The sequence below is a fragment of the Antedon bifida genome, chromosome 6 (assembly GCF_963402885.1).
Source record: "Antedon bifida chromosome 6, ecAntBifi1.1, whole genome shotgun sequence".
In the NCBI taxonomy this organism is placed as follows: Eukaryota; Metazoa; Echinodermata; class Crinoidea; order Comatulida; family Antedonidae; genus Antedon; species Antedon bifida.
The window spans coordinates 9,222,263-9,245,841 of NC_136231.1; the positions used below are offsets into that span (position 1 = coordinate 9,222,263).

Sequence of the window (23,579 nt, forward strand, 5' to 3'; positions counted from 1 at the left end):
TGCAAAATAGATAGAAATAAGGATGAATGATATAGCAAACTTAGAAAGGAATATTGCATAAAATATAGAACACCAAGTAACATGGATGACAGTAAAAGAATTGGAGATAATGTTCTGATATGAAGAAGAAGGACTGAAATAGCAAACTCTGAAAGAAATATTGCAAGTGAAAGAGAACATCAAGTGGCATTGATTACAGGGAAAATAGTTGGATCAGATTGTTGATACTGTTCCAATTCAACTTGCAATATAGGTAGAAATCAGGATGAATGATATAGCAAACACAGAAAGGGAATATTGCATGAAATATAGAACACCAAGTAACATGGATGAAAAACAATTGTTGATACTGTTCCAATTCAACTTGCAAAATAGATAGAAATAAGGAGGAATGATATAGCAAACTTAGAAAGGAATATTGCAAGAAAGAGAACACCAAGTGGCATTGATTACAGGAAAAATAGTTGGATCAGACATGGAGATAATGTTCTAACATTTATTCAGCTTTTAAAATGGGAGAAATAATGAAAAACCCGATGTAGCAAACTTAGAAAGGAATATTACAAGGTAAATCAAGTAGCATTGACATTGACATTATTGAAAAATAAGTTAATAGATGATTTTAGTGATGGAAGAGAACAAACATATCTAACATAATTTGCGTTTGGGTGTGAATAATGTTTCAACCCTGCGACTACTGTATGTTTTAGGATGTGTTCATATCGAGAACATCTGCTCTACCTTTTACTAATGTCAAACTTCTGGGCTGAAAACGTCGACAGGTGTACCAGAATCTAAGCGACCGTTGTTGTATGAAGTTTATATTCGTGTTCCGGTGAACAAACTTCGTATTAATCATTTGTTCAGTATTCTCGTGATGTAAAGTGGTATTTTCTGTCGTGTTGCTCAATCATTATTATAATATCTCGTTCAAATGATATTTCATCATTTAATGTCATTTATAAAAATAAATATGTTGAAATTGTTAATGTTCAGTTTTTAAAATGTTAATGAAAATTATATGAAGATGTTATGATGATGACATGACTATGATGATATTAATGTGAATAAAGGTGGTATTTACACCACAAAAGAGAAACAAAAATGTTAAAGATGTATTGTCCCCCAAAAACATGAAAAATTAGATTAAATGAATGAGATTTTAAATAGGTTATTTGTAGTTTTAATAAAGTTAATCACCTCCGTAGAAAAAAAAAATGTTTTCACTTATAAAATGAAAAAATAAATGGTTAAATTCAACCAAATATCAATTGGTTGCCAGCCAATTTGACTTTTCTTTGCTTTAAATTACAGTTTTTCAGGTAAATACATTTTTTTCGATCTAATTTTCCGTAAAAGTGGATAATTATTATGTGACATTAAAATGGCATATTTAACAGAAACAATTTGAATCATTATTTTTTCAGGAGGAAAATACATCTTTAATGTATTTAAATTTAAACATCATAGTATTTTTAAGTATTTATATTTATGTACAGTGAATTGGTGTTTTGACACACTGTGCGTCTTGAACAAATAAATCAAAAATACATAAATAAATGTTATCCTTGGTAATGAAGCTTGTCAACATAGAATGAAGGTTCCTTGGCTATCATAGAATAGTATAAGTAATAGACGAAGGCCTAAATCATTATTCATAAAAGTTATCATATTAACTTCCATTCAAGTTTCAATATAAATTCAGAAACTAATATCACTATGGCCACATCACCTTTGATTTCACAACATTAGAAATAATTGTGCCGAATATCAAAACTTCCAATCAACCTGCGAATATTCAGATTTATTCATAATTGTTCTTATGAATATAGGTTAACTAGTGTCAGGTATTGTACAGCAGGGAATAAAAATTGGAATAATTTGAACAACTGAGAATACAGAGTTGAATTTTAAATTCAAAGGTATAAGCTGTGCCTAAAAACACATCAATCATGCTCGGCGGCTTATCATCTATATTTCATTTTTGTCATAGCAACTCGTCTAGCGAGATGGATGAGCGGTGTTGAGGTCGGATGGCAGACGGACGGCTTAAATCACACTGTTACTTAGCCTGTCCGATTCTAAAATATTTCATTAAGCAGTTGATTTATGATAAGTTAGCTGTGAAACTATTAATAGCGGTATGATGATAATTTTGAAAATGATACTGACGATATAATATAAATCATAATGGTTAGGTGGATATGGTGATTATGATAACGATGATTTGATCGACTGATTGGTTGTTGGAATGAGTAATAATGACTAATAGGTAATTGATTGATTATTGACTACATTAATAACTTACTGAATTACTGACTGATTGATTGAGATTAATTGTATTATACATTGTGATACAACAAATGCGCAAAACAACATAGTGCAGAAACATTTTAAACGTGTTTGGCCTCTCTACAATATGTTTTTGCTTTTTACTTCATAGAGTATATTATGATTTTGATCATGATTAATTGCGGTATTAAATTGACACAATGCCAGCTGCGAGCGTTGTGCTCGACTAGAAGCATGTTGTGCGTTTATCACGCTTACACTCTCATATCGATTTGATAAACGAGAAACGAGTCGGTAGATTTCAAAGAGAAGATTGCTTCGAAAACATGAACTGAAACAAATTGATTGGTATTTGGTCTGACGCTGTTCTTTGTGGCTAAATCACAGGCTGATTTGATTTTAACTAGCTTTACTTATAATGATGGCCAATGTACTAAACTCAATTCACCAATACAAAGTATAGAGATGAAATATGAATGTGTATTAGTACGTTCAATTGATGGTTGCATGAGATAGTACATCGTAGTGGGTCGACAGGGAAATATATTAAATATTAAGAGAGTCGGCATTTATGCAGTACGGACATTTACCATATGGAGCTTCAATATTCTCGTTCATAAAACAGTATAAAACAGTTCGATGAGAAAAAAACAATGAGGGAAGATCTTGAAAGGGAAGCTAAAAGACTATGAATATTATAAAATAGGCCTATAATTTGTATTGTATAGCCAGATGAGTGAACTTAACCCAAAATATCAACATTCAATTAATTGTTAATTAGGCCTAATCTAAGAACAATTACAATGTGCTAATAATCTTTTAAAAAATCCCCCAGTTACTGATAAATAGAAAAGGTCCGATGATGATATTAGGTTTTTCCATTGTTATGCCAAACTACTGTATATAACGGACTTGTTAAGCGTACATCCCAATCCTGATTTTATGGGGTTTTAAAAATTTGTTTAACATAACAAACAAAAAAACAAAATAAAAATCCGATAAAACACAGGAAAAATGTTATTTCATTAAATGGGTTTTTTAAAATGATATTTTAAAATGTTGAAATATACCGATTCATTTCTTCATGTTTGAAAGAGTTGGCGTCAGTTAATTTAAAATTTCTAGCATAAATCAACGATTCTAGTACCGTAGGCCTCATTAAGAAAATAAATATATAAAAACAACTATAACAAATAAAATATAAAAATAATCCTTCCTTGAAATTTATTCAGAAGTTAAAGCTAATATTTATTGCTCTTATATACAAAACTAAACCGATGATATTCTGTATGTTACCTGAATTTGCCATTTTTGAAGATGACCATGCGACTGACCTGGCAAACGGACACATACATTAGTATATTTATGATGCTAAAGTTTAATAATGATGTTCATTATCCTCCTAATTGGTAAAGAAGCGTTGAGATTAAATGGATCGAGATTGGGACTTAGAGAAGACAGTATCAATAGCAAGCCCCTTCATACTATTATACCTTTCTGACGTTGTATACCTGTACTGTAATGTATTCGGTGTAACTGATACCTGTAAAGAGACCGCAGTTGTCTCAGCAATTTTCTGTTGATATTAGTTTCTGTCGCTATTGCGCGATATATTTACATCATTCTGACAACTGATATACGCTACGAATTGAAAACCATTACAGTAAATGACAACATTCAATAAAATGTTGAAAAGTCGTATTTAATTCTAGATTTCAAAATTTAAAAACATTTGCAGCTATCGTTAAAAGTATATACCATGCATTTCAAGTAAGTAGTATGGGCCAATATGAAATAACATTTGTTAAAGATGTTATTAAAGTTTATTTGGCGTCATCTAACGTATGGTGGTAATAGTAATAATAATGACCACAATGGTTCACATGACACTCCATCTTTGGTATATAAAGCATAACATCTTCAGCTATAATAATGGAAAATTTTATTTGAAAATGTATATTGAACACCGCCCCCTATACTTAAATAAACAACACGTGACAGTCAATTCCTCTATTATATTAGATTACACTAAACATAAACATCGCAGATATATTACAAGCACGATGAATTGAATAATTAATCTATCTTTCGTTATGAATTGTGTTAACGCTATTTATTGCATAACTACATTTTCATTTAAGGTGTGCAACAATAAATGAACTAAACGAAATGTGCCTGTCATCTGGAATACTAATGTGAACGTTACAGATTTAAAGAGGCAGTCAAGACACGTACGAGAAGAAAGATAAACTTATTATCAGTACTTTAGTCTGCCATAAACAAAATAAATGCGCATTTTGTCCAGAACACAAATATAGAAACGTCGATATACTGTACTAAATCATGGAGTTCACCATGGTATCTTATAGTACGATAATATTACATAATCGCACTGCATACTTTGCTGCGTGTTAAAAGTGTATGCGCATGCGTGCATACTATAATCAGTTCCATCTATACATTTAACTCTAAAGGTCTTCTTATACCTACATTGACACGTATGAAGTTAGGGCTAATATATATAGGCCTTTTTGCAATCCATTGACAGATGCACGATTTGTCTTTTTTTTCACGTGTTCTCACGTTGCACCAGGCGTTGCACGAACCATGATTTCCTGTTCGCCAAAAACTAGGCTATGTCAGTCTAGCTTATGTACTACACTACTGGAGGAAACTGAACACATTGCATGCCTCTTCAGTTAATGTCTTCAACTTCCTGATGCTACTATCCATCCATCTTCTTCATTGCCAGTCTTTCATTCTGACCCAATTCCTTGCGTAATTACTGCATGCTTTCTTTAATAATACGTCTTTGTGTTTCTAATTCTATACTTTCTTAAATAGAACGTACAACTGTGTAGAAAATGGAAATGTGCAATACTGTATAGTATGTAAAGCTCACCACGGTCCCTTTAAGGACATACAGCGTTATGAAATTAATCATTTTGTTATCGTCTTGTCTAAATTCTCTTTCGATATCTATCTGGATGTTTGATGTTTAACGTCTCATAGTTGTCTACTATAATAAATAATAAAAACCACGGTGCGGTATTCTATAAAACATTCACGGATGACAGATAGACTTGAGAAGTGATAAACGACACATATGTGCCAGCATCATCACGAATGAGGTGTCATGTGAAAATGTGACTTACTTAGTTATTGCAATAGTGTGTTGTTTGAGTCACGTATCGAAACATCTTCCATTGCTGACCTCCTTTTTAAAATCAAGTTGTTGATTGGCTATTTGTGCGCGTGTTAATTTAAATATTTCAATTTGAACCACCTGAGACATAAACATCTCACCAAGTAGTATTCCACCATTACCTGAATAACACTGTAAGCTCCAACTTTTATCTCTGTTTTCTCTCATTTCGACTATTATTACGACGACGTATAATAAACATGTTGTGTGTTGTATACTATTTCATATTTATAACTTCACTTATAGATAATAATCAATACGTGTATAAGATATACTGTGATACATGTTTTTGATCTAAACAAAGAGGGCTATCCTTCAATAAAAAAAAACCCAAAAGCATAACATATAATTAAGTAAAGAACCATGAATATCAAATTATGGACCTATACATTAGAATTAATAGGTCCGTGATCAAATGTTCTATGTCAGTTGGTATCACAGGAAAGAAGTCATCTAGGTAGGTTCCACAAACATAATTTAAACTGGACTTATATACCTAATGATGACGTTGATTGTCGCCTGAACCTAAATCCTCCAACTGAGTTGAGGTATCGACTAAGAAAAGCAAGTTCCATAATTCCCTCGCATGCGCACAGTGAATTAACATGACGTAGGCCTAGTAAGTCGTCGACAACTAAAAGCTCCTAGATAAAGTTTCTTTTGATACATGGTTCTCAACAATATTGTACCAATGTATTTCTTTCCCGTTTGGTGTATATACCGTCTGTACGATAAGTCTATACAATAAATCAGGAAATAACGTTTGCTATTTCGCCTTTCATACCTAAGACATGGACACAAACACCGCCACGATTGTTTGCTAATCGACATACGAGTAGCGAACATCAACGTCTATATCAACCCTGTAATTCCTAACTTCTAATCTATTGAATTATGTTTTTTTTTAAAGTGTAGATCCGGGTTTATATAATACATCTCTTTGCAACAACATTGATAATAACTCTGACAGAGGTGAAGCAGAACAATCAATTTCTTTGCTTAACGTCTCATCTGAAAGACGGTGCGCTATCTACGTATTCCAACTCGGTCGCAACACACGGAGAGCGGCAAAGGGATTCGAACCGATGGTCTTTCACGATTCAGTGCACAAACCAATGACTACCACCATTTTTTACTGAGTTGACAATTGACAAACAAAAACGACATGCCTTGTAGCATCACTGTAAAGAGGATTTCTTCACAACACTGTTACTGTTTAACCGTTGCCAGATAATAAGTAGGGTTATTTACCTTGAAGATTAGGACTTGAGGACTAAGCTCGTTCCTTCGACGTCATCATTTGCGCACGGGCGAAACTTAACGTGGTGGTGGTCAGACTATGTTTTAGCCCGCTTCCTTCGAATGGATTGATCGACTTGGCTTGCACTGTCAGGTTTGGTCATGAGTTCCAGTCGTTCACAAATCTAACTGTAGCCTATAGGCCTAATGCATTTTAATTTTGATTTAGACTTCGGAATCTTGAAACTGTGTGGAAATTAAAAAAAAACAAAAATAGAAAGTTTAAACCCCGACCAGTCGTTCAATTATCATACCGTAATATTCATTTCACCGATGACTTGGTGTGAGATAGACTGAATTTGTAACAAATATTGATGACGTCATCATGCTAAACTTTTAGAATAATGGGGTGAAGTAATTTAATAATATTGTAGTCCTAATTGACACACAAAATAGATACGATTCAGTACTATATTATATATATTATATATAGGCCTACGGAATCCTCGGGACATGACATACATTACGGTAACATTGCGCGCTAATATTGTAACGTACGTGCATGCGCGAGTGCGAATAACCAAACCTGTCCGAAGCGACGATTTGAAATCTATAGGTATTCAGGTTGTTCTTATTGCAAAAATCACTACAACGTCAGAGCATGTAACGGCGTCATTAATTAATTGATTTTTTTAGTGAAAGTATCAATTCGTATTAGGCTATTATAACTAAAATAATAAAAAGTATTCTAAATCGAAACTAAACGTCGTAAACATTTCTCACAAATTAACTTTTTTGTATTAATATTAATAAAGGTTGCTTTATTACGAAGCGAATTAAATTAAAACAAATATAAAATAAAACAGTATAGTTTGTTTTACCGTACCGCCATGTGTCACGCGTATACAGTACGCCAGAATTTCTCTTCGAAATATAATATATAATAGTTTGATATTGTTTAAACAATAGATTTATTAAAATAACGGTATTGACATTATGATAATATTTACTACTTGTTGGTAATAAAATGTCTTCCAAATAGGCCTAAAGCAGAAACATTAACTTCCACCATATCTTATTATACTCAAGCTTTGTATTGAATCATTCATACGGTAAGTGTTTTTTTGTAAAAAAAAATACGATCCTTTAGTAAGTTGCTTTGATAAACATTTCTATAACGTTATTTTAGTTTATTGTTATTTTTATTCACGTACGTTAAAGTTGACCGACGTAATTTGTTATCGTAAGTTTCTTCTGGGCTGACACACCTTGCTTTTGTTGAAGAATTTTCACATCACGTGACGTGTATCTACAATAACGGCCGCGCTCACACGTTCCACGTTAATTTGAAATTGAGTGTTGAATTATTGATATTAATGCGCCGTATCAAATTGGGCGCCAACGAAGCGAGTTTTCTGTCTCTTTCTCCGATTTTCATCATCCATCAAACCCAACGAGCTGTTGATGATTAATCCATTGTCTTTAGCCGCGTCGTAATTAATGTTTTTCCCGTCAGCCACTGTCCTGCTGCTGAGCAATACCGAGAATATGAAATTATATAAATAAAGGCCGGTCATGCTTTTGGGACCGATACATATCGGCTGCAACACAGGAAACCACTTGCCCAAACTGTTTTATTTCGTATTGCATAGGGAGCACCGATATCTCCTCATTACATAGGGCCTAAACCATGATGCTAATTTCTGTTACAGTAATTACTATATACACAGGCTATACTATTTTAAATACGCCTCATATTGCATGAAGTAAACGTTTCACGAATGTTTGTATATTCATAGAAATTGCGTAGAAAAAACATATTTTTGTGACATGTGCCAGATTATTATCAGATTATCAGATAAACACAAACTGAGTAAATTCTAGAATTAGTAGTAACATGAACCCGCAGTTCAATTGTCCTATCGTATACTGCAGTACATTACCAATATTGATATATAATAATATAATAAACGATAGTCTTAATCTTGGTTCCCACTAGGACGCAACGCCAGGACGTATTAAACGTAACGCAATTATACATTTGACCAATCACGACGCGATGTGAATCATTCTCAATCGCGTCATCATCGGTCAAATTACATTCGTTGTGCTTTCGTTCGTTTTTTAGTTGCGTCCTAAACAACGTACCCGTATGCAGAACACACCTTTAATACGATCCTATACATTTAAGAAATAAAAAGAAGACATTAAAACGCACGAATCCTGTTGCTGTGGGACAGGTTAAATCTTCGCCGGATTGTCTGTCTAACATATCGTCTGTCCAAGGTTTACGAATTCATCAAGTTGGCGCAAATATGTTATCCACACTAACGTTACTATGACTACAGAGGAAGTTCAAATGGTATTTATTCTCATTTTGCCATAAAGATGAGAGAGGAAAACGATAATTATCTAAATATCATTCCGCGATGACAAGCAGACGAGTACATTGGCGTACTGTATTTTATTTGAATGACACTAATTTCATTTCAGAATTGATGAGCCTGTGATGGTCGATATGTCGTTGAGATAACAAGAGAGATTTTCAAAGTGAATAATGCATAGATACTTGATAGGATCTTCAATTTCAGACAGAGGAACCTGTGTATATAAAACCATAAAGCTTAGCTGGCAGCATGAGCCAGCCCATCAATCAAATATGATCACTGCCCATCAATCATCCAACCTGTCATAGTTTCAGGCATTAATGTTAAAGGTGCCGAGTAAGTGATTGGCGACCAGGAAATGTTAGGTCAGTTTAACTTGCGCGAACTACACTGATGACGTCAAGCAAGTCAATATAAAACCGGAGATTAAACGCACGCGGTCAGCTCATTCTTAAACGCGCGTCAGTTTCCCTTTAAATCACAAAACTTTAATCCTTCAATAATTGTATAGATTTTTTATGACAACTCTAAAAAATGATGTGCTTTGTCATACATTCACCTTTCATCGTTAACGAGAAAATATTAACGCGAGTATGTTCATATTATAATCTGAAAACACAGAGATTTACGATTATCTGTTAGAGTATTCTAAGCCAAAGCCAATGTGATTTCCGAGAGATTATTATATGATTTGACAACATATAAAAAATTGAAACGTAGATGCCATTAACAATCAGAAGAAACCAGACCTATATTATAGGAAATCAATTCATTTCACAATTAATTCACCAAGTCTTCATCTTAGTGTTTATAAGAATATGAGAAGGGGTAACAATAAAGATGATTAAACAAATGGCTAAAAAGGTTAGGGCACCGACGATACGTATACGACGACGATGGAATCGGAAAGAGTGCCGGTGAAATGACGATAAAAGTGCAAAATACGACGGCAATCATGCTCATACGATGGAATGGGAAAGAGTGCCGGTGAAATGACGATAAAAGTGCGGAAGACGACGGTGACCATGCTGATACGATGGAATGGGAAAGGGTGCCGGTGAAATGACGATAAAAGTGCCGAAGAGGACGGTGACCATGCTGATACGATCGAATGGGAAAGGGTGCCGGTAAAATGACGATAAAAGTGCGGAAGTCGACAGTGACCATGCTCATACGATGGAATGGGAAAGGGTGCCGGTGAAATGACGATAAAAGTGCCGAAGAGGACGGTGACCATGCTGATACGATCGAATGGGAAAGGGTGCCGGTAAAATGACGATAAAAGTGCTGAAGTCGACAGTGACCATGCTCATACGATGGAATGGGAAAGAGTGCCGGTAAAATGACGATAAAATTGCTGAAGACGACGGTGACCATGCTCATACGATGGAATGGGAATGGATGTCGGTAAAATGACGATAAAAGTGCGGAAATCGACGGTGACCATGCTCATACCATGCTTACGATGGAATGAGAAAGGTGCCGAAGATGATGACATGACGACGAAAGTGCAGAATATGGTGACAATGCTCAATGGAATGAGAAAGGTGCCGAAGATTATGAAAAGTTCATCTATGAAATTGAATTTAAGGGTGCCAACGACGATGAAGATTTGTACAATCAAATAGTTATAGTGTTTTTCTCTCAAGTAAACATCGATATTTCATGGCGATCTTGAGAATGATTAAATACCTTTATGCGAAAACACAATTAGAACGGATGCTATTTCTAGTTTTTTTTTTTTTTTTATTATTAAATAATTCGTATGAATTGGGTTGATAGCATTTATGTTGGACTAATGATGCCTGCTGAGCTAATTAGAAGTCATCATTGATGCTTCGATGCCTATCGAAGGAAGTTCCTACTTATTGAAATGATTAAGTAGACCTATTTTTAAGGTTTAACGTCCCTTCCTATTTAGTGATAGGAAGTAAAGCTAGAACATTATAATGGGTCTGATAAAATATTAATAGTAAATGCTGAAAGAGACAACCAATATTGGAGCTGTCGAAGAATATAGTGATACTCTGTTGATGAAGACGGCGATGATGATGATGATGATGATGATGGCACGTGATAATATCCGTACCGTGAAGATAGAGAGGATGATGACAAAGATGATATTTTAGTTTGTCCTTTTTTGTAGCCCCAAGAAACGCTACAAAGCTAATTTTTACTATATTACCTATAGTCAAATGTGAATGATACTTAGGCCTATTTTAGTTATTTTAGAAGAACTCAAAATACTGTATATACAGTATAAGTACGAACAAATAAGAGCCAAAACTTATTCGTATTGAAATAAAATCCTCAAAAGAATGTATGAATGAATGAATGAATGAATGAAAGTATTGTCAGTGAGGTTGCCAAAATGTGATAACAGATATGATATATGTATCACAGTGATCATTCAATTATATAGAAAAAAAATATAATAACCACCATGGTAATACCGAAAAGAATGATGGTAACTTAGAAAATCGTTGAAAGTAACAGATGCACACGAACATAATGGATGGAATGATGAAACCAATAAATAATAAAAGATGAAGAAGAATATGATGAAGTATTGGAGACGACGTTCCTAAGAATTAGAAAAATGATTAAAGCTCAATATTCTAACCTTAGGCAAGTATGAGTGATAAATCATAAATGTACACAGCATATAAATTGATAAACGAAATGTTGAATAATTAAATGAATGACTACATTAATTGTCGCAATGAAAAATTTTACACGATCGATAGATACACGTACCATGAGGACACGTATACACGATCGGTGTAATGAGAAGCGCACTAGCATTTAAGTACATCCATAATAAAAAGGCAAATAGGTATAGTGGTATGATACCGTATGAACCTTTCTCTCAAAGGCCCAGATGATAACTTTTATGAAGTTATAATACACTACAGATGCATGGTACTACTTCTTAGATTTTATTTCTATCTATTTTGTAGTTTGTGGAATTTGTAACACATTAAAATAAAATTACATAGGCCTAATTTAATAGTATATATGACATATATATATTTATTTTGGCATCGAAACTCAAATCAAAAGTAAAGAAAATAGTATAGGCCTCATTACCTATTAAAGTAGTCCGTGTATTTTCTGTGTATTTATTGTATAAACTTCAATGGAGAAGTTATATAAAATGATTATAAACGGGCGTATGTTACATTTAATACATTTATACTTGTAAAGTATTTAACGGGACCATTCCTTGACAAGGTTATTTCCCCTTAATACTTAAAGCGGGAAATGAACATAAAATGCTTTCCTTTTCGTATTATGCAAATGTGTTTTGTTAATTCCAAGTGACTTATTGATGGTAAAGAGCAATCAGGCGTGACGTGGTGCGCGCTTCATCTAGGCTCATAAAACTCGATTCGATATTCTGTTTAAATCTTATGGGCTCTCAAATCCGGTGTCGATCCACAAGAAATCAATTTTTAATGCACGGCCATCAATCAACATGTAATTTATATAATAAAACATTTGACAGGATGAAAAAAGAGACTCAGTTTTATGTACATTAAGTAAAATTAATCAATTTGATGATAAGCATTCGTTGCGTGTCACTCGCCAATTTAAGCAGGGACAGGAATACTTGGTTTTTCTAACAATGTTTATCATAATAATTAAATTCATTAAAAAACAGCAGAACATATTAAAAAGCACTCTCCCGTTAATGTCCACGCGCAGGTTTAGATTTTGTTGTAAATGTATTAAATGAACGAAGAAGATGAACGTTTCACATGCTGTATGTGTCATGGATTTTTTGCAAGTTTTTAAGTTCGCTCTCATAAATCATATAAATTCGCGTTACTACTCAGTTATCGTAAGAATGATGAACAGTCTAAAATCGGCAATATATTTCAAGCTATAATGGTCAAACTTCGACGACGGATTTAAGACTAGATTGTGGTCAGTATTGCAGTTATAGCTTGTGTATTCTACTCACGTTCGCCTTTGCTTGATTAATTTCTCTTGATTTTCGTGTGATTTGTTGGACTCAAAAGTCGTGACGTGTACACACACCGATAGCGGGTATTTCCATAAATGAATTAATCACTTTCTTTTCGCTACAATTTAAAATCATCGTGTATAGTCTGTTTGAAAGTCAGCTTGAGAAACAAGAATTACTGGATAATGCAAAAAAACATTGAAATGGTTTTACAAAATACATAGAATTCATCATAGGAAAAGTCATTAACCTAAAATCAAATTAGGTAAACCCCAATCAACTAAACACGGGACATGGGGAGGACGTAAATTCAATTCAGAATGTGCAAGTATGTTTCCCGTAAACTGCTCATCAGACGTGCGCGCGCCGACGAATCAACAAAACTGCACAACTTCCAATACGAGTTGGAGAGCAAATCTCTCTCTTAGATTAACAAATAATACTTAACAGTAATGGATCTTAAAGTTATTAAATAAAATCCACCACACATCCTAAATTATTCACACGCCAAATGTGAAACGATACCATTGCTTAAAGTTTCTTAGTCTTGTCCTCCAGCCGGCATAATGCAGTCGGTCACAGACGGTTGCTCATCATTTTGTCGGTTTTATTACCGTTGTATTGAGTGCAGTGGTACACCAACTGAGTTAAGAGTCCGGGCGCGTCCGACATTACTGCTCTGCTGACTGTAGAGAGGTGTGAAGTTGCTGTTTAGGGGTTTACTATCGAAGCGTAAAGGGGAACACTTCTCAAAACATGTAGGGTTGGGAGAGGGATCTGCCCCGTTGATTGAACATAAACGAAGCGATTTACTTAACAGTAATGGATCTTAAAGTTATTAAATAAAATCCACCACACATCCTAAATTAGTCACACGCCAAATGTGAAACGATACCATTGCTTAAAGTTTCTTAGTCTTGTCCTCCAGCCGTCATAATGCAGTCGGTCACAGACGGTTGCTCATCATTTTGTCGGTTTTATTACCGTTGTATTGAGTGCAGTGGTACACCAACTGAGTTAAGAGTCCGGGCGCGTCCGACATAAAACTGCTCTGCTGACTGTAGAGAGGTGTGAAGTTGCTGTTTAGGGGTTTACTATCGAAGCGTAAAGGGGAACACTTCTCAAAACATGTAGGGTTGGGAGAGGGATCTGCCCCGTTGATTGAACATAAACGAAGCGATTTCCTCCATATGGAGCATTCGGCGTCTTGGTGTAAAACTCGGCTGTCAACAACAGAAAACGTCGGACAAGCTCCCGACAATATATTGCTCGGCATGGCTAACAATTTGTGTATTCGATTACTCCACTGATGATGACATTTCAGATGATATATTACCTCATTTCACAAAGAATGAAATATTTATTTTAGCTTCTCATTTTAGTCTAAATTGGATGTGTTGTTCGAGACGACACGGGGAAATCGAATGCAAATTAATTAAAAAGTGACATTTTCGCCTGATAATGTATGGAACGTTTTCTGACTTGTTGGCATGTAGAAAAAAACATGGAGTGGTAAAATATACGTAGCCTGTAGGTGCGTCTGACGTCGGCAGTTTGATTCCCGTGGGATGTCACGATATTAATGATTTTCGGAAAGTTCGAATACACATGAATAAGGGCTATTTTCTGCTGAGCAGGAATAATCGGTTATTAACAGATTTTTTTTAATCGATTATTTTTGGACAGCAAACGGCGCAAAATGACATAACCGATATGATATTCACCAAAAATGAATGGAAAAAGCCGAATCACTGAAAGGTATAAATAAACAATGAATTGATTGATATTGATTGAATTGATTAACCAAATCCACCGATTGATAGATTGATTGATCGGCTGATGCTAAATACGATTGATGCAGGAGATGGAGCTAGAGAATGGCAAAAAAGAGGAAAAGAAGCAAAACCTCCATTACATTGAGAAACATTCTATAGGCCTAAACAAAAATAAAATATTAATAATATCCAAATAGGCCTACAGATAGGTGAGTTAAGGCTGTCAGATTTGTTTTGAAATATTCTGGGGTTAAGAATAGAGAAAGTGGATAATTTAGGTTTAAATTTACTGGAGGTTCGTGAATGTTTCAAGATATAAATCTGAAAATAAATTTGAAATATCATGCATGCATGTATTTGTACAATAAAGTTATCAAATCAAAATCAAATCAAAACTCTCGATCAGAAACTAACTTTATGAATTTTAAATTCAAACTTGACCAAACTTTTTAAAAAACACCAATGGTTGTCAACACGTCTAAATGATTATATTTCACGCGGAGTTCAAGTTAAACAGAAAAGTATGTATCATGACTGTAATGTAACAAAAAGATAACATTTGTTATTTCTTCTTAGTTGTCAGAAAGAATGGACCACATAAATTTGTATACGTTAACTAGTTGTGACTGGCTGTTTGTCATTCCCTTTGTTACAACGTGTGAAAGCCCGCAAGTGTAAGAATCAACATTACCACGATTTGGCACCATCTTACATGTGTTAACGTGATGCTTCGAGTATCGTCAGTTTGGCTACAACCATATTGTTTGATGATGATTTATCTCGCAAGCTAGATCACAAACAACGCATCAATCACATAATATCTGTGAGATAACATCTACTGGATCTGGTAATTGCATCGATTGCCTATAGATCGTCGCATTATTCTAATCTTCGTCATCTTTTATTTTCGTTTTAACTTCAGGAGAAGCGTGCCACGGATTGAAACACACTTATGAAACTGTACGATGAAGAAAGTCGGAGACTTTTATCAACAAGAGATTAGTAGTGCTAGGTTATCGATTATTATCTATGCTGAAAATGAAGCTATTTCATGCACAATATACAATGTTTCTCCCTTTTTTGCGGTTTAAAATCCATAGAAATACAACAGTATAATAATAATATCCTTGATTCTATATCACTTATAATGTTGTTGATACTTTACTTTTGTTAGTATTTTGACTCAACATGTGGCGTAGAAATGTCTTCCTTGGTAAGCAACGATGTCTATAATTAGCGTATTCAAACATAATTATGACTAATAGTGATAATGATAACAAATTAGAAAAACTTTTATAATCTATAGTAAAATGTACTGCAGTCAATGAAAAGAAATGACCACTTATTTTACCTAACAAAATCTTAAGTATGCATAAAATAAGTTAGAAAAATGTATATGATTTCATTACGAGACCTATTTTTAGTCTAAAATTCTACTGAGTAATATTTTTATAATTGCTTTTGATAATGTCTTTCTTTTTCCTGATGCTTTTTAATCATATCTGTTGTTTTGTATTTCGTTATTACATTTTAATGAGCGTTGTTAACCTAAAAGTGTGTTCTGAATATCATATCACCAGAGAGAGGCAAACAGACTATGACGTCATCACACAGCATAACAGAGTTCATGGCACAGATATTGGTAACTCTGCTTTCGCTCGTAAACTTTCATTATCATTAAAAGGAAAGTGACTGAAAACATTATCAATGACACCGGTAATCTAAAAAAAGACCACTTGTCAACTAAGTATCTGTCTATCAATCAATATAGCTCATCTTCTTTCACTTTAAATCACTGTAAAGACAATCTGTTACCTTACTTTGTTTCCTAAAAATAAAAATCTATTCTATTTTGAACATGTGAAAGAAAGAATAACTATTATTATCCAGAAAAATAGGTTATTAACTTATAGTCAATTACATTAGGACAATAGGAGAGTACTTTATCGATACTATCGTTCATAGTACAATAATAAGGCAAACTGCCGGCCACGCCCTGTAGTCTTCCAACGCTATCAACACCAACAAAGCCTCACAGTTAAATTAAGCATTGTCAATGTCATCTTGATGACGTATGTATGTTTATCTATTTTATTATATCGCATTATACTATTTTAATATTTGTAAGGTCTTTTCTAGCCATTTTTTCTTTAAAATGATGATTTTTGTTAACGTTGCTGAATATTGTGATATTAAGTAAAACTTATATCCTTAATCGATTTAAATAAAGACAGACAAGCGTCCTATATTGTATTTCCATTGTCATCGAGTGTTACCTCGCACAAGAGAAGTAAAAAAAGAATTGCTGAGACAAGCTCTTTAATACTAACTACTTTTTCTGAATGATTGATAGTCGTTTGCCTTTACAAATTCCATTTGTAAATTAAAAAACGTCGACTCTTCTGGGAGTTGTAAGCCTCATTTTTTCGCTAGAAATAAACGGTTTAAATATACGATATAGCTGTGTAATTAAGCTAAGGCGTCGTGGCTATGAGAAACTATAGAGTCCCATTCGTTAAAACTGCTTATTAAGATACAAAAGTAATAAAGGTCATTTTATTAAGTTAATCTCCCAAAAAATGGACCTATGTTGGCAAATAGATGCAGCGAAGGTATCGTGTCGTGTCATGCGTACATCGTATACGGGTAAATTCATTCACTTTTATATAACCAGTATATCAAGTTAAGAAGCCTATCAGCCCTTGGCAGACTACAACTGCCCGAGAGCGGAGAACGGGTTGTGCGCATCCGTCATGCGTTATAAAAGCGTGCAACAAAAGCAGCCTTATTCACTTTAGGCATTATATAACTTACTCTTCTATGAAATGGTTAACGCACTGCTTGAACTGAAGAAAGTTCATTCTAATTTCTAACGCGTCAAAAAAGACTTAAATATTATTTAAACTTACAATTAAAAAATAAGAAAAGGTCTGTTTTATAAACGATATGTTATATGCCTTCGTCCCGTTACAAACTAACTAACATAAACGTTATGTAAGGTCATTTTTTTAAAGCGATTGAACTTGACTGAATCATTTTTTCTGTCATATTTTGACAGAACGAATAGGAAACGAAATAACCAACAATGACAGATACAATTTACTCCTGCCCATAATGTTTTCCTCTCGAACGTTAATTCATGAAAATGCTCCGAACGAAATATTACTAAATAAATAAACTATTAGTATTGAATTGCTTGTAGAGAATTTTCTTGGTAGAAAAAGTACTAACGGAGAAATACGATACGACGGTGTAAGGTCAGTGGTGGCGATGACTACATGATTGTCCGTCTTCTGATGTGTGTCCGCTCAAAGAGTCGATGTCAAAATGTTAAGTTTAAGAAGATGAGGCCAAAATAGGATAAGGACACGTGTAAATGGAAGGGGGTAGGGGATGGCGGGGTATGCATTCGGCCACTGTGCCGACAACACGACGACAATGGCCGCGGTGATCAAACTAGTTTTCGTGTATTGTATATACAGTAATAAAATAAATTTGCATATCCATTTTGTTATTGTAATTTAGCCGCAGCGATAACACGTTAAATGCGCTTGTAAATTTATAAGCAATAGTGAATCATGCAAGTTATATCTGGCGAACGCTTCACGCTGCCCATCACTTCCACGCGTGGCCACGCGAGGTGTAAATATCGTCTGATTGAAAACACCCGAGTTACGTTTAGGTGTCACATTCAATCCTCCACGGACGTGACAATTTCTACCATATCTGAATTCATTTGACAACCATGAGAAACGAAATATACAAGCATAAGATAGTGTTTCCCCCACGGGAATATCATAATTGAAAAACGGACTGGAGTCTCCTTAACAAAGCGAATTAGCTCCGGCTTTAAGGGTGTGGGTATATTCGCAATGTTAATTTACTATCGATTTCAGATCGAACTCGACAATTTTCGATTCCTTTCGAATAGAAAATTAATTTGAAGGCGGTCTTGATTATCATTTTGTGAAGAGATAATATGAACCGATGAATGCGTTGCTTGATAGGACGAAGTGCGGAACGGATGGATCGATGGGAAATGGATAATATTGATGCCTGACTGGACATGCGCATATTGAATAAACTCATAATACAACGACTTGCTCGATAGATCGATGAATCTGGTGAATTGATGAAAGAACCAAGTACGGTAGCTGTCTGACCAAATTGCTAACAACATTAAATTATGTATTCATGACTGTTTAAACAATGATGTTGCCATAATCGAGTCGAGTAAATCGAGTAAAAAAATAAATATTTTGGCACATATGGCGTTTCATACGTATAATAATTGAGCTCACGACAAACATCGAAACGCCTACTGGTGACTGGTGGACAAACATAAAAAAGACAATAACACGGACTTGGGGCAAGTGTTTTACGACGTGTTTTATTCATCATCAAAGTCTACAGAGTGTGGATGTTGTGCGAGGCGGGAAGGAACCCTTTTTAGAACAAAACGATTAAATGTGAAATCAAGCGTAAAACAACAAATGAAAATTAAATACATATTTTTATCAATCCAAATATCGCGTGTTCAAGCCATTTTATTGAGGACTACTTGTCGCCAACGATTATAAAACGTGTGACCATTCCTCAATTAATCACATGTAATAAATAATATACCGAGTCATTTTCTACCCCTACGACCATTTCTACCGTCATATTTTGCAGACCATACAGAGGGGGTGTTTTAATTAAGAGATGTTTTTATGCAATGATTTATGTGTTTTTCAAACAATCTGTCAAATAAATCTTTATAATGAGAATGCGAGTAGATTATGACATATTATGATTTATGGGGCTACATTATAATTCACTGGATAAAGTGTTTATGACCGTCAAAATCATCTCGTGACAACATGTAATTTCACATTCATGCGTTTTCAATCATGAAGGGGAAAAGTAAACGTGTGTGGAAAGAATATTCAATCATTATTTTTGTTTTATTTGTGCCGTGTGTTTTTATGTGTAACCAAATAGGCTCTATTTCCGCGTATAATAATATCTATAGATTATCAATAAATAGGTTGTTAGAACTAAAACTACTAATGGTTTTGAAAGAGTTTTGGAATCATGTAATCGTTTGCAATAAAGAATTAATGTAGTTATTGGTTTCAAAATCTGCCTTTGAACTGCGGAGACTTAAAGGCCAGGTGCGGGCAAAAAATTTCTATTGATCATACATTCCAATAATTATCGATCTATAGTTTCCCCTATGTTTCATAATTTTTGGGATTTTATTTGTGTTACACGAGCTTGTTGAAAATAAGCACTTTCTTATCAGTGGGGGGATAGTTCAAATTACACAGTAAAATCTCTATTCTTTTGTACACAAATTTTGTAAATAGAGAGGCATTTTAAAAAGCTATGAAAAATAAACGGTGTGGTAAAAAATGTTATCAGATGACTAAATATAGGTAATATAACTTGAATATTACATTTCTGGTATTTTTACTCAACTTAAGATTTTTATTTTCATGCTATAGCAAAAATTATCCACCGTATATCCACCATCTTTTTTCACCTTCTAGGGAGTCACCAGACATGTTATTACATTAGGTTAACTACCTAACTACTGAAAAAACGTCTTCCTGGTTTTTATGGAAGAATTTTAACACATTTTGTATTTGACCATATTAAGGGAAATTCATGTTTTTTCATCTTGATTTCTGTTACAAATATTTGATTTATGTACAATTAACCAGATATTATATTTAAAATTCATGCCTGTACCTGAGCTTTAAAGTTTGGTTCTCGTTATGACGCAACGCAAGGACGTGAGCAATAAGTAATTTGACCAATCACGACGTACCGTAATCATCGAACTAATCGTTCGCGTTGCGTCCTATAGTGGGAACCAAGCTTATAGGTATGTATTTGACTGTGCACCCGATTCTCATGCGGTATCATGTCTAGCGACAACAAACAGCCAGCAGTTTCTTGACAGATGGCTATACCTTTTCCACATGGTACCGTAACTGTATGACCTGCTACTCATATGTCATTTGGTCCGACTACCCGTCACAGAAAATATTGTTTACCTAAATTTATACCAGTGTTACAAGGAACTGTTAATTTGGTAACGCTATTCTTGTTTCCATCGAATTGAGTATAACACATTGCTTCAATCAGTTATTATGTTCAAACGTCGAATAGGCCTACTTCTGAAAGCTATCGAGTTATATTGGAGTTGATATATGATTCGGATCAGCTTAAATACGTTTTTGTATATGCACGCTTAACACTGTGCGTGTGAAAGCTATAATAACGATACATTGGCAACTTATGTGATAAAAAATGGTTTCACACTGCAGCATGAAGAAAGAACAATAATTAAAAGTATTACGTCAAAAAATCGAGCGGCGTTTTTTTGCAAGAAACATTTCTTGTTTAAGAAGAAGATATAGTAAATTTTCTGAATCAATATTAATTACCATAATTATGAACTGATCAATTAAGGTTGTTCATCATCGTTGCTAATTTCCATTATTCATTAATCAAACGTATCATTTTACGTTTAAATAACATGTCCTTCAAAGATCACAATTCACTTCTTGCAGTTTGGAACTCGCAACCAAAAACATATTTGAATTGTAATGACTAAATGGATATCAATTTTCAATTTTGACATGAATAATACTAAAGATTTTAATCTAACTGCAAGTCCTTACCTGATTGCTTGAATAATGCATTAGAATGGCTTTGAGTGAATTCATGACAGTTAATTTATTTATCTATTATGATTACTTATTCCTATCATATTAATTATTTTGCTTTTATCATCCTGGCCGCGATGCACAGTCCGATGAACGCAACACGATTCCACGCATTCGATGTTTTTGAGAATCTGATCACGAATTACTAATAGTTTTTTTTCTGATGTCAATCATTCATTCATCATTCATAGTTACACAGTAATCTTCCTATGATTTGTTCTTCCGAATCTTCATAATATTGGGGGTCTCTCTTTTTTATGTACATAGATGTTGTACATTCCAGCTCAAGAATGACAGTATTGGTATGAAACGCCATGTGTGCCGAATTATTTATCTTCTTAACAACAATTTGGTCAAATCACCGTCTAGACTGGGCACGTGTCATGATGGAAAGAAGATGTGAATAGCATTATGAAAACAAGATGATCTTTTAAAAGGAGAACAAAGCAATTATTAAGAAGAAGAAATAAGAATAATACGAAGAAAAGGAAAATAAAAAAATCACCAGATACTCGTACGGTTCCAGCGACAATAAACAGCCCATGTCTGGAGTTTCTTGTTTGCCAAATACAACATTTCTCCGACGGGTTATTTTGTTAATACCTCCTAACATTACCTCGTCGTTACAAAGGCGTTAGACAAGACAACGTACAATATAAACTGAACAACTAATAAGAAAGCAAGAAAACACATAGAGAAGAATGACTTTTCGACTCGATAGTTGCGTATTCTAGTTAGTTGCGCGTCATGAAATCGAAAAGTTCGTATTGAGCCGGCATATCCATGCAGAAGACAACCACGCAACTTGTTCTAGATTAGCGTATTCCTTGGTCTATTTTATTGATTTAATGCACTTGTTTTTAGTGCAAGACCATTTTAAATATCTAGCAACATCGATTATGTTACGGATATATAGCTCGTGAAATGTTACTGTAAAACCAGCAACAAAAAATACAAAGGATTTAAAAGTCCATAGACAATAGTGTTGCAATTAGTTCTCGGTTAATCATTCATTTTCCTGGACTAAAATGGAGAAATGTGAAAGCAAATTTGCCAATAGAGTATTTGCTCTGACTGACAGGTAATAATAAAAATGATTGATATTTCTACGCTTTTACCAAATAATACTATTACTTTCAAATATATCGAAATAACAATCAATGACAACATAATCATAATACAGGCATAAAATGCCAGTTTGAAATGATAAATTGTATAAACCCTGTCACTGAAGACCTAGTTTAATCATATTATAGCACGGCAGAAGATAGATCATGTGTATATCCTCATGCGGTATCACTGGCCTACATTTTATTTGTTACAAAATATTATATTAATATTCAATTCAATTTTATTTGTGAATGATATTATTTTGAGAATCCATAAATTAGTAGAGACATGAACAACATTAACCTCTTAGCAGCGTTATTCTATGTTTGTTAATATCGACAATGACTCAGGTGGTGATAACTATAGAATTTTAGAGAAGACTTCGTCAACACAGAATAGTTTCATACAGTATTTATTCTTAGTAATTATTCTCCTTTTCTTTTATATGTCAATAATCAGTTTAATTAAATAATAATATTCGTTCGTATATAGCGCTTATTGCATTGCACAATGCTTCTAAGCGCTTCACATCATTACACCGGTCATTTTTTGTTGTGGATCAAACACGTATGGAAACATACCACTCCCAAAATGCAGCTAGTAATCAGCGCAGTTGTGTTTGGACCTAACCGGGTACATACATACATCTGCTGGGTGGAGAGAAGCAAACGTAAGTAAAGCATCTTATAAGGATACAAGCAATGCTACGAGCGTTGGGTGACTATCACTAATCCGATGTCCAACACACTGCACCACGCTCTTAATTTATATTGAATTTTATCTAAAATATAAACAAATAAATTATTTAAAGTTAGGCCTAGCCTATATTTGTAATTCTGTTGAATGAAAGTCTTCATACAGTGATTAAGTTCGGTTTTTTGA

General features: G+C 34.1%; 1 protein-coding gene across 1 annotated transcript in view; it reads left to right on the forward strand.

Moving 5' to 3' along the window:
* Positions 1-3,518: 3,518 nt before the first annotated feature.
* The window catches only part of LOC144845333 (alpha-2-macroglobulin receptor-associated protein-like), a 149,536-nt gene continuing 129,475 nt past the window's right edge, over positions 3,519-23,579 (forward strand). Inside the window, exon 1 of the mRNA XM_078702599.1 lies at positions 3,519-3,523. The gene's annotated coding sequence lies outside the window, so the exon portion shown is untranslated. The remainder of the gene's footprint in view (positions 3,524-23,579) is intronic.